This window comes from Amblyomma mixtum, chromosome 10 (genome assembly GCF_055824585.1).
Source record: "Amblyomma mixtum isolate Tamu chromosome 10, ASM5582458v1, whole genome shotgun sequence".
NCBI classification, from domain to species: domain Eukaryota; kingdom Metazoa; phylum Arthropoda; class Arachnida; order Ixodida; family Ixodidae; genus Amblyomma; species Amblyomma mixtum.
Genome location: NC_143021.1, coordinates 40,892,085 through 40,904,755, shown reverse-complemented (window position 1 = coordinate 40,904,755; position 12,671 = coordinate 40,892,085). Strand labels below are relative to the sequence as shown.

Below are 12,671 nucleotides of genomic sequence, written 5' to 3'. Positions count from 1 at the left end.
CTACATAACGGAGGAATAACTTTGGCTTGGGATTAAAGGAGGAGAGGGCCGTCGAAAGCCGGGCCCTCTCCTCCTTTAATCCCAAGCCAAAGTTATTCCTCCGTTATGTAGACGACTGCTTTTGTGTGGTGAAAACCTCAGAGATAGAAAACCTCCAGGGTCATCTAAATTCAGTTGAACCGGCCATACAATTTACTGTTGAACATGAACATGATTCGGGGCACGCCACTGCAACGAACGTGGTCATGAAACCGCCACTCTTTGCGCAGGCCTTCCTGCTTTGGATCTTTGCTGCGCTGAATTCCTGCCTTGGCAGCATCTACCCCGCCACCGCCCGTCACCTCGGTGAGGCTGCTTCGCAGCTTCCCGTGTTCATCGCCAAGACAGCAGAAGACACGTTCCATCCGCCACATCCAGCTACAGTCGAAACGCCTGCCTGGCAACCACACACCACCGTCACCACAGGAGCCACGCCTCGACTACAAATGCAGCTATCGTTCTGGGGCCATTCGGGGCACGCCACTGCAACGAACGTGGTCATGAAACCGCCACTCTTTGCGCAGGCCTTCCTGCTTTGGATCTTTGCTGCGCTGAATTCCTGCCTTGGCAGCATCTACCCCGCCACCGCCCGTCACCTCGGTGAGGCTGCTTCGCAGCTTCCCGTGTTCATCGCCAAGACAGCAGAAGACACGTTCCATCCGCCACATCCAGCTACAGTCGAAACGCCTGCCTGGCAACCACACACCACCGTCACCACAGGAGCCACGCCTCGACTACAAATGCAGCTATCGTTCTGGGGCCATTCGGGGCACGCCACTGCAACGAACGTGGTCATGAAACCGCCACTCTTTGCGCAGGTTAGTTACCTACCTCATGCCAACTCTGTCCGTACTAGCAACCCCTTCTTGGTCGCAGTGTCGTGCCCCGCTGACCTGCTTGACTTCTACCGTAGAGTAATGTGCCTGTCATGTTACTTTTGTCTCAACGCCCACCTGGTATGCCTCTTGCTTGTCCTCTCGGGTGACGTTGAACTAAATCCTGGTCCTACAGAAGAGGACACACCTGTATCGCTTGAATCAATTTCGCAGACACTGTTTCGCTTAGAACAGTCCCAAGCCATAGTCCTTGCTGAACTCGCAAAAATACGTGCTGCACAAACTGATATTGAAGGTGTGGTCAGCCGCTTGTCTTCTCGCGTTGATGCACTGGAAAAAATTGCCGAGCTGAATCAACAAATCGACCCCAATTCTTCTAGCACTTCACAAACGAATGTAGAAAAATTTTCTGCGGAAATTAAAGTTCTTGCCGACAAATATGATGACGCAGAGAATCGCCTTCGCCGCGGCAATTTGATCTTTTTTGGAATTAAGGATGATCGCGCTGAAACCTGGGCTCAGTCTGAGTCTCTGATTATTTCTTTTTGTTCAGATAAACTTAGCCTTACCGTCAGCCCTGATGACATTGAACGGGCGCACAGGATAGGGCGTTATCAAGAGGAGAAAAATCGCCCAATAGTTGTCAAACTGGCCCGTTTCAAGGAAAAATCAAGGATTTTAACGGCAGGACCGAAGCTAAAAAATACTTCTTTTGCAATTCGCGAAGATTACTCAAAACGTGTGCGAATGGCCAGAAGTAAGCTTTATTCTTACGCCCAAGGAAGAAGCACCACATTTAAGATCCGTTTCGACAAGCTCCTGATGAATGACCGTCAATTTATTTATAACTCTGAAACAGATTCTGTCCAAGAAGTGAAGTTATAGCGTTTGCCATCCGCTCATCGGCCTCCGCCACACCTACTTCGTCAGTCACCACAAGTGACATACGCAGCCCCGAGTTATCAAACCTTAGCAGTTCTACTTTCCAACGTCCGCAGCTATCTGCCCAAAAAAGATGCCGTAGAAGCCTTCCTAAACGATAGCGATACTGATATAGCTATATTTACTGAATCGTGGCTGACCTCGGACATCTCGAATGAAGAGCTGCTGCACGATACGCGATCTTTCACGGTCCACAGACGCGATAGGGTGATGCGGAGAGGAGGTGGTGTATTGGTTTTTGTAAAATCGAGCACGCCTTCTTTTCCTCTTTTGCCCATCTGCAATCATGAAATCGTTGCGATAAGGTTATTACTTCCTTCTAGCACAGTCATATTGCTTGCATGCTATCGTCCTCCAGACAGCGACATTTCATTTGTTAATGAACTGTACTCAATACTACTCGACCTTAATACCCGTTATCCCCATGCAACTTACTTACTATGCGGCGATTTCAACTTTCCTGATATTGACTGGTACAACTTATCCGCACATTCTGGCCAATCGAGTGAGTTTCTAAACTTAGTTCTTACCTTTAACCTTGTGCAAACAGTTCACACTCCAACTCGCCTAAACAATACCCTCGACCTTGTTCTTGTTTCAGATCCTGAATGTGTCCAGTCATTATCATCCATTCCGGGCTTCAGCGATCATTGTACCTTGTTGTTTAACTTATCTATACCCATCGCTACTCGTCAACCTTCAGTTAAATTCATTCGTGACTATAATAAGGCCGATGTTCCAAGTATCATTGCTGAGCTAGACAAGTTTTTCCATCACTTTCGTATGTCCTCTTCCACAAGAACCGTCAATGATAACTGGTTGCTCTTCAAACAAAAATTAATATCACTTATTCATCTATATGTACCCCTCGTACACATTCGAGGTGATGCCAGCAAACCTTGGTTTTCCAATGCCCTCAGAAAACTTTTAATGAAAAAAAAACGTCTTTTCCGTCTTGCAAAGCATTCTCCCAGTGTCTCAAGGTGGGATAAGTATTTCGCGTGTCTTTGCGAATACACGAGACTTTTACGAAGCTCAAAAAAGAAATTTTACCACCAGGACTTGCTAGAAATCATGCGCTCCAATCCAAAGAAATTCTGGAATCTCCTTACGCCAGGTAATAGGTCTACGCATCACATCTCCTTGGTTAACCCGGATGGCTCTGTGGTCGCATCAGGCGAACGCAGTGCTGTAATGAACTCTTATTTCTCCTCGGTTTTCACCAATGAATCTACTTCAGACATTCCTCCTGTATCGAAGTTTTCATTTTCGCAAATGCCGCCTGTTACTATAACAGCTAACGGTATTGGAAGCCTCATCGAAAAACTTAAACTATCAAGTGCCCCGGGACCAGACAATATACCAGTTAAGATACTGAAATGCACCAAGGAAATCTCCAGTCAAATTTTGCAAATAATCTTTGATCAATCTATTGCTACCAGCTTAATTCCGGACGACTGGAAGCTAAGTCGAGTAGTACCAGTTTTTAAAGCAGGCAACCGTCATGATCCGTCCAACTACCGTCCAATTTCTTTAACCTGCATTGCATGCAAACTATTAGAGCATATTATATATTCACAAACCGCATCTCACCTTGATTCTAACTCTTTCTTTTTTTCCAATCAGCACGGCTTCCGATCCGGTTACTCATGCGAAACCCAACTATTCGAATTCACTACCGACCTTAACCTAAACTTAGATTCTTCATTCCAGACAGACGTCATTTACCTTGATTTTTCAAAAGCATTTGATCGTGTACCCCACCAACGCCTTTTAGCTAAACTTTCATGCTTATGCCTCGATCCCCTGATATTAAAATGGATTCGCTGCTTCCTAACTGATCGCTCTCAATTCACTGCTATCGATAATGACAATTCTCCCACAACAAAAGTTTTCTCTGGTGTGCCTCAGGGCTCGGTGCTCGGCCCACTTTTATTTTTAATCTTCATCAATGATCTTCCTTCCGACATTTCATCGACAATTCGTCTTTTCGCAGATGACTGCGTCCTGTGCCGCCGCATAACTACTAACAATGATCAGGAATTGCTCCAAAGCGACCTAAACAGGATTGAAAGCTGGTGTTCCACATGGCTAATGACGCTCAACGTAACGAAATGCAAATACATGCAGGTATCACGCAAGCGCACTAATATCGACTACGCTTATTCACTCAGTTCAACCATCCTTACTAAAGCCGAATCATACCGGTATCTTGGCATCCATATCACGAGCAACCTCACTTGGTCCGAGCACATCACGAAGATTGCTGCTGATGCATCTAAAACACTCGGCTTTATCAGACGCAACCTCAGTTTCTCCCCTTCTTCCATTCGCAGCCTAGCCTACAAAACTTTCGTCCGTAGCAAACTTGAATTTGCATCCCCAATATGGAACCCACATCAAGCCTACTTAATAGCCAGCCTAGAAGCCGTCCAAAACCGTGCAGCCCGCTTTATTTCCTCCAACTATGACACCCGCTCTAGCATTACCAAAATAAAATTATCTGCCGACATCGAGCCTCTCGCGCATAGGCGTATAATTGCCCGTTTATCATTATTCCATAAATTGTACTATTGTTTTCCCTCACTTCGACACTCCCTTCTGCTCCCTCCCCTCCGAACATCACGCCGTCTTTTCAACTCCATGAGCATCCTAAGACTTCATGGCTCCTCAAACGCATTTAACAAGTCATTTCTGCCTCTTGCCATTAATGAATGGAATTCACTACCCGAATTAATTGTCACTGAACGCGATGCTCTGAAATTCCGCCAAATGCTGTCATTGCACTTGAAATCCCAATGTGGGTAACTGTTGCCTTTGCGTTTTATTTTTATGTTATGATTGTTTGATATACTACTGCACCTGTCTGCCTGATTTATAAACGTGTTTTTCTTTTTTTTTTTCTCTTCCCCAAGCAACGATTGTTTCACTGTATACTTTTTCTTCACTGTATACTTTTTTTCAGTTTTTTTTTCACTGTTTTACTGTACTTTTTTTGTATATGTATTTTTTTGACCTAATAATGTCATTACTTGCTTCGATGTTCGCCCCCCCCTTATGTAATACCCCGCCAGGGGTCTTTAAGGGCCATTAAATGATGATGATGATGATAACAGCAGGGCAGCCTGCCTTTTCTGGATGTCCTACTTACAAGGCACGACAAAGGCCTGCAGTCCTCGGTGCACAGGAAGCCAACCCACACAGGACGGTACCTACATTTCGATTCGAACCATCCCATCCCGCACAAAGCATCTGTCGTGACGTCATTACTGAAGAGAGCCGACTCCATATGTTCCTCAAGTGAAGAAAAAAGGAAGGAGAAGAACCGAGTCATTTCTGACCTCCAAAAGAACGGCTACCCAAGCTCATTCATCCGGCGCATTATCAGGAAACAAGAAAGGCAAAACAAAATCCGGTCTATTATTTCCTCAGACGCATGCCAGAAGCGAAAACGTGTTTGCATCCCCTACGTGAGAGGCGTGAGCGAGACGCTCGGTCGCATTCTCGGAAAAGAAGGGGTGCTGACAACGCACAAACCGACCAGCACTATCGGTCGCCTTCTCCCCCGCCCAAAAAACCGGCAGCCCAGAGAAAAGGCCCAGGGCGTCGTGTACAAAATTCCGTGTTCCGTCTGCCCGGCGTCGTACATAGGGGAAACGAAGAACTTCGCGGAAAGGATGAACCAACACAAAGCGGACGTCCGTCACATGAATCGTCAACGCAGCGCCGTGGCCGAACACTGTGAAGGGTGTGACCACCCAATTGACTTCGACAGCACCATTGTATTGGAAACGGAAGCTAACCCACGCAGGAGGCTTCTACTCGAGTCGTGGCACATACAGCAAACACGAGAGAATGTTAATCGTTCCCTGGGGACTCTCCCCTCATCCTACGTCCATGGGCTGCGGCCATTGACCCGCAGGTCCTCCACACAGGGGCTTAAAAAGCCAAGCTGCGCTCGCCCGTAGTCACACCGTGAAGAAGGGGCCGAGCCGGTCCCGAAACGTCGTGTTTTTTCTGTATTTTACTTGGTTGGCGTCACTTACCTTCTCCTAACATTAAATTTCCCAACCAGACAGACTTCTGTCGAATGTTTTCTTTTGAGGATAACTACCCGTGGCCTCCGCGACGCTCGCCGTCGGAGCCGATCGCGGAGGCCATAATTCGGAAAATCGGATAACTCGACGCGCACGCGAGGTCCCTACAATTATACATAAGAGTCTATGGGGCGAAACTCTCGTTAATTCGAACAAATTTTGTCGTGCGTCGGTTAATTCGACTTCACTCCGCAGCCCGCAAAACCGGTGCGCCGAGAGCAAAATGAAAAAAATACTGCCACGAGCGGCGCTACTGTACTGCTCATAGGCGATCGGTATGGTCATCGTCATCAGCAGCGTGAGAAAGGGCGAGGGAAGCGAGGTTAGCGGCGGCCGAAGCGGCTGGCGTCTTTTTTTGTGTGCTTTGTTGTGTCGCAGCAGTCGTGCGCTGCTTGTTGCTGTTTTGTTGCGACTGAGAGAAGGGTGAAAGGAAATTGCACCCTGCCTACTGGCTCAGCCGAGCCACCACCGCTGCCTAGTGCAGATAGAGGAGAGTTAAAAGATCAGAGGAAAGATAAAGAGAAAAGATAAGACGTGTGTGGCAGCAACAACCGCGAAGCCGACGCTGGCTGAAAGAACAGATAAGCGGCCAAAGCCGCGCTCGCTTCACCTCCTCCCCGCGCTACTTTCGAGTGGGTAGCGCGCAGTGCCTGCGCACCGGACAGTGATGAGGACGACGTGGAAAGAGAGGGTGATTTGGGCCCAACAGTGGCAGAGGCTGAGCGCGCTGTAAACGTGATGCGGCTGTTTGCTGAAAAAAGGGGACTGGCCGAGAAGCTGACTCTCGGCCTAAATGAGTTTGCCGACTTTTTCAGTGCAATATAAAGGCTGCATGTTTTTTTTTTCCTTCTTTCAACTACTACTGATCTCTGGTTTAGTTTTTTGGTAGGTAAGTGGGCGATTTTATGCTACTCCTGTTAAGCGGTACTACCGTTTAGTACGTATTTTTTCCGGGTTCCGGCCAACTACGAAACCGTAAACGAGGTTTCACTGTATACCATACATACTTAAGAAAAACCAGCCAAAAAGACGGGGACAAAGGAGAGACGAGGCACACACAACGACTGGACTATCAACTGTGCTTTATTGAAAAACAGCCAGTCAACGAGAAAACCCAACAGAGCATGCGCAGCTCACCGGCACCGCAAAACCAGCACAAAAAACAACAACAGCGAGCTCGTAAGATAGTCAAGCTGCAGTGTCAAGGAGACAAGTAACCTAATTCTTTCTGCATCAACGTGATAGAAGCCGTGCTGACACAGTTATCTCCATGATTGCTAATGTGAAATGCTTGGAGGATTTCCCGCTCAACCTTACCCTTGCCTCTAGCGAGAAAAGTGACATTCGAAAACAACGGGTAGCACCCGCAATCGCGGCAATGGCGAGGCAAGTTTGCTCCGTCAGCCGGAGTCAGAAGAGAGTTATGGTGCTCTCGTAGCCTTTCATTCATACACCGGCCAGTTTGGCTGATGTAAACTTTTTCGCATGTCAGTGGAATCTTATAAACCACTCGTGTCGCACAAGGAACATAGCAGTTTTGATGCCGCGCCAAACAAACAGGTGGTCTAGTTCTGCCACGCGCGACACGTGAACAAAGGCTTGAAAGTTTGCAAGGAGCAGAAAAGACAACATTGACACCTTGTCTTGCAGCAACTTTTCTGATGTTGTGGGAAGCCCCATGCACATAAGGCATCACCTCAAATTTTCTTCTTTCAGCCCTAGTAGGGTCAGCCACCTTTTCGTCACGGCTCTTAATTCTTTGCAGCAACGACTCTGCCACAGCATTCAAAAGCGGTTTTGGGAAACCAGCCTCTTGCAAACGCTTAACCTGGCTGTCGAAACTTGACTTCATGCTATAGTGGCAACTCTTCTGCAGAGCATTGCGAAAACAGCTCATGGCAATCCCTCTCTTAACGACTTTTGAGTGTGCAGACGAGTACGGTAACAAAGCCTTCTTACTCCTAGGTAAAAAACACCACCATACATGGCCATCGTCACGAAAAGTTAGTTGAAGTTCTAAAAAACGAATCGACTGGTTGGCGGGTAGTTCAAAGGTAAAAGAAAGGGAGCTCGAGCAAGCTTTAAAATCTTCTAAGACATTTTCTACAACCTCATGCAAGGAGTCAGTCGGTGAAAGATTTAACATTATCAAGAAATCAACATATCTAAAAACTTTGCACACTCGTTTGTCAAGAAAAGAGCCTAAAAGTGTGTTGTCAAACTTCGCTAAAAAAATTTGGCACAAGATAGGAGCTACGCTAGCACCAATACAGATTCCTTTTTTCTGTTTGAACAGACCGCCCTTAAAATCTACAAGGGTAGATGAAAGATAAGTAGTTAACAGTTCTAAGAACGCATCGATGGAGATGCCAGAAGCATTTTGGAAGGCAACTGGGCCGTTCTGTTCAATCACTTCACGCACTGCAACAAATAGTTCGTCGTGAGGGATGCTGTAAAACAAGTCTTCGATGTCAATAGAAAACCCAGCGTTGGCTCCGGGAATGCCGTCGCTGAGTACTTCAAGCACAGCAGCTGCGCTTGCAACGTAGCAGGGGTCCTGCACATCGAGGGACTTCAGGTGTCGCTGCCAATACTGGCCCAGTAGCTTTTGCCAGGTGTCAGCCTCGGTCACGTCTTACGCAAGATAGACAGTAAACAACAAAGGCACACGGACCCTGCTCTTCACCAAGTGGTGGACCACTTCATCGAAAACAAATGGACACTTTTTCAAGCGGACAAGGAAGGAGGGTTTGTGGTTCACGTTTGGTGATAAGGCTTTGGCAGCCGTACACAAGAATTTCCTTCCTATGAAACGCAAGCCTTCAAAACTGAAGACCACAGCCGTGAGACTCCTAGAAGCCAACAACTTGGATAATCTGGCTCAGAGGGTGAAGAATTGCAAAGGTAATCGCCTCCAAATCTTTTTCTCCGCAAAAGCGCACAAGACGGACTGCCCTTTCAGGGCCATTGTGACCGAGGCTGACACCTGGCAAAAGCTACTGGGCCAGTATTGGCAGCGACACCTGAAGTCCCTCGATGTGCAGGACCCCTGCTACGTTGCAAGCGCAGCTGCTGTGCCTGAAGTACTCAGCGACGGCATTCCCGGAGCCAACGCTGGGTTTTCTATTGACATCGAAGACTTATTTTACAGCATCCCTCACGACGAACTATTTGTTGCAGTGCGTGAAGTGATTGAACAGAACGGCCCAGTTGCCTTCCAAAATGCTTGTGGCATCTCCATCGATGCGTTCTTAGAACTGTTAACTACTTATCTTTCATCTACCCTTGTAGATTTTAAGGGCGGTCTGTTCATACAGAAAAAAGGAATCTGTATTGGTGCTAGCGTAGCTCCTATCTTGTGCCAAATTTTTTTAGCGAAGTTTGACAACACACTTTTAGGCTCTTTTCTTGACAAACGAGTGTGCAAAGTTTTTAGATATGTTGACGATTTCTTGATAATGTTAAATCTTTCACCGACTGACTCCTTGCATGAGGTTGTAGAAAATGTCTTAGAAGATTTTAAAGCTTGCTCGAGCTCCCTTTCTTTTACCTTTGAACTACCCGCCAACCAGTCGATTCGTTTTTTAGAACTTCAACTAACTTTTCGTGACGATGGCCATGTATGGTGGTGTTTTTTACCTAGGAGTGAGAAGGCTTTGTTACCGTACTCGTCTGCACACTCAAAAGTCGTCAAGAGAGGGATTGCCGTGAGCTGCTTTCGCAATGCTCTGCAGAAGAGTTGCCACCATAGCATGAAGTCAAGTTTCGACAACCAGGTTAAGCGTTTGCAAGAGGCTGGTTTCCTAAAACCGCTTTTGAATGCTGTGGCAGAGTCGTTGCTGCAAAGAATTAAGAGCCGTGACGAAAAGGTGGCTGACCCTACTAGGGCTGAAAGAAGAAAATTTGAGGTGATGCCTTATGTGCATGGGGCTTCCCACAACATCAGAAAAGTTGCTGCAAGACAAGGTGTCAATGTTGTCTTTTCTGCTCCTTGCAAACTTTCAAGCCTTTGTTCACGTGTCGCGCGTGGCAGAACTAGACCACCTGTTTGTTTGGCGCGGCATCAAAACTGCTATGTTCCTTGTGCGACACGAGTGGTTTATAAGATTCCACTGACATGCGAAAAAGTTTACATCAGCCAAACTGGCCGGTGTATGAATGAAAGGCTACGAGAGCACCATAACTCTCTTCTGACTCCGGCTGACGGAGCAAACTTGCCTCGCCATTGCCGCGATTGCGGGTGCTACCCGTTGTTTTCGAATGTCACTTTTCTCGCTAGAGGCAAGGGTAAGGTTGAGCGGGAAATCCTCCAAGCATTTCACATTAGCAATCATGGAGATAACTGTGTCAGCACGGCTTCTATCACGTTGATGCAGAAAGAATTAGGTTACTTGTCTCCTTGACACTGCAGCTTGACTATCTTACGAGCTCGCTGTTGTTGTTTTTTGTGCTGGTTTTGCGGTGCCGGTGAGCTGTGCATGCTCTGTTAGGTTTCTTGGGAGACTGGCTGTTTTTCAATAAAGCACAGTTGATAGTCCAGTCGTTGTGTGTGCCTCGTCTCTCCTTTGTCCCCGTCTTTTTGGCTGGTTTTTCTTAAGTATAATGTACCAACTAACCCAGATTTCAACTCTTCTGCAATACCATAGATACTCGCGTAATGAACCCACTCGCATAATACCCCTGAATAGGGGTCTTTAAGGAAATAAACTGAACTGAACTGAAGTGAACCCCCCCCCCCCCCCCCCCCCCCACTTCTTTTCACCTCGAAAAATTAGATTTTTTTTTTCTCTCGCATAAAAGCTACGTGCCGATCTTCAGGCCCATATTGGAGCATGTTCGCCTTATCTCAGCGCGATTGGCTGGCACTACTGACGATAGCAAAGTCGACAGATCGCGACGCGACGTGATACAGCCAGCTTCTTTTAATGCGAGATATGCCGGCGAGGTAGCTCAGTATTCTGGAGCCCTTCACTACGGCTCTTCTACCCTTCGCTCACAGTGCAGCTTGGGTGACCTCCTAGTGAGAGTGGCAACTGCCGCATCTTTCCTTTCCAATAACCGCATGATCATTATTGTCTAATGCGAGAGAAACGCCGGAGACACGAGCGCAGGTGACGCGGAAATGAAACTTGGCGACCGCGCGCTTTTGCCGAGGATGATGATGATTTGGTTGTTAGCGCCATCTGTCAAACGCAAAACAAAACCTTGCTCATAGCGCCGTTTGTGTGCAGCGGCAGCAAAACAAAGTAAGGACAACGCATTTGGATGTCACCCACCCGCCACATTGCCGGAGCTGCACGTGAGTGGTCTGTGTGCTCTGACTTGTGCATTGTAGTGATGGGTCGTTGCGCCAGCTACACGGCGGGTCTCAAGATAAAAGTCGTGGAGCCTGCCTTGGAGTACGGCAACTGCGCGACTCTTCAATGTTGACCCGGTGCATGCGTACTACTGGCGTAAGCAAGAGGACGAACTGAGGGCTACTGGAAAAGATCGGCGCGCATTTCGAGGGCCCAAACAAGGCAAGTTCCCGCACGTGGAGGAAGAAGTGCTGCCTTACGTGAAGAGGCTGCGCAACGAAGGATGTGCTGTATCGCATTCAGAACCATGCATGGGCCACTGCAAGGAGTCACGGCATGCCTGTTCTCGAATGTGAAGCCAGCAGTGGCTGGACCACTCGTTCTATGCGTCGGAACGGGCTATGCCTGCGAAGGCGTACGACGCTATGTCAGCGGACTGTGGGGACAAAGTGCACGACCGCTTTGTGATTCGCATCCGGGAGGAGAAGTAGTTCCTGCTCTCTCAGACTGGGAATGGCGACCAAATGGCGATAAACTTTGATATGCCGCACTGTGGTCCTGAAAGGTGCAATGGGCGCCAAGAAACAGCGGTGCACCATAATGCTCACTGTAACGGCGGATGGCAGAAAACTGCCACCGTTTGTTATATTTAAGAGGAAAACTCTTCCCAAAGGCACCTTTCCGGCTGGGATTCACATTTGTGCCCAAGGGTGGATGCTGGCACAACTCACGGTCGACTGGGGAGGGCGACCAGGGGCCCTTCTTCTGCCGTCGCTCCTTGTCTTGGATAGTCTTCGTGGCCACCTAGACAAAGACGTCCGGCGCCGAAAGAGCGAGCAGACATCGCCGGCCTCACCTCAGTGCTGCAGCCACTCGGTCAACAAACCCTTTAAGGACAGCGTGTGGCGGCTGTCCGATAGTGAGTGGATGGCAGCGGGCAACCACGACCTGACACCGACTGGCAAGATACACAGGCCATGCTTTGCCGATGGATGGTGGAAGCGTGGAACTTAATTACCCCCGAGGTGATCGTCCGCAGCCTCAAGAAAACTGGAATCTCAAACTGCTTGGACGGCACAGACGTTGTGGGGCAACGACGACAATGAGGATGCGAGCGACGCGAGCGAAAGCCTCGACTCGGAGAGCGAGGCCGAGTGACAATGCGAGACAGAGCCAAGCAGTGTGTGAAATAAATTTTTTGTTCAGTTCACATTGCATCCGTGGTTTTTCTGTAAGGCTGCGATTGCATTTTTTATCCATGTTGTGATATGAAATTTAATTGCCCGAAAAATTTCGGAAAGAAAGTTTGTGGCACCCCTGTGCTGGGCCAGCACAGGGGTGCTGGAACCGGAAAGATGCTTCCCAGCTTGCGCAATTTATCGGGTCACAATTACTCAGGTAAGACACGTTTCTAAGACCTTTATTTAGCTGCAAACATCAAACCATCGTGGCGCAGTAGA

General features: G+C 48.0%; 1 protein-coding gene across 2 annotated transcripts in view; it reads right to left on the bottom strand.

The window, feature by feature from the left end:
• Window positions 1-12,671, bottom strand: part of vib (phosphatidylinositol transfer protein vib) — a 60,218-nt gene that overhangs the window by 11,592 nt on the left and 35,955 nt on the right. The window lies entirely within an intron of this gene.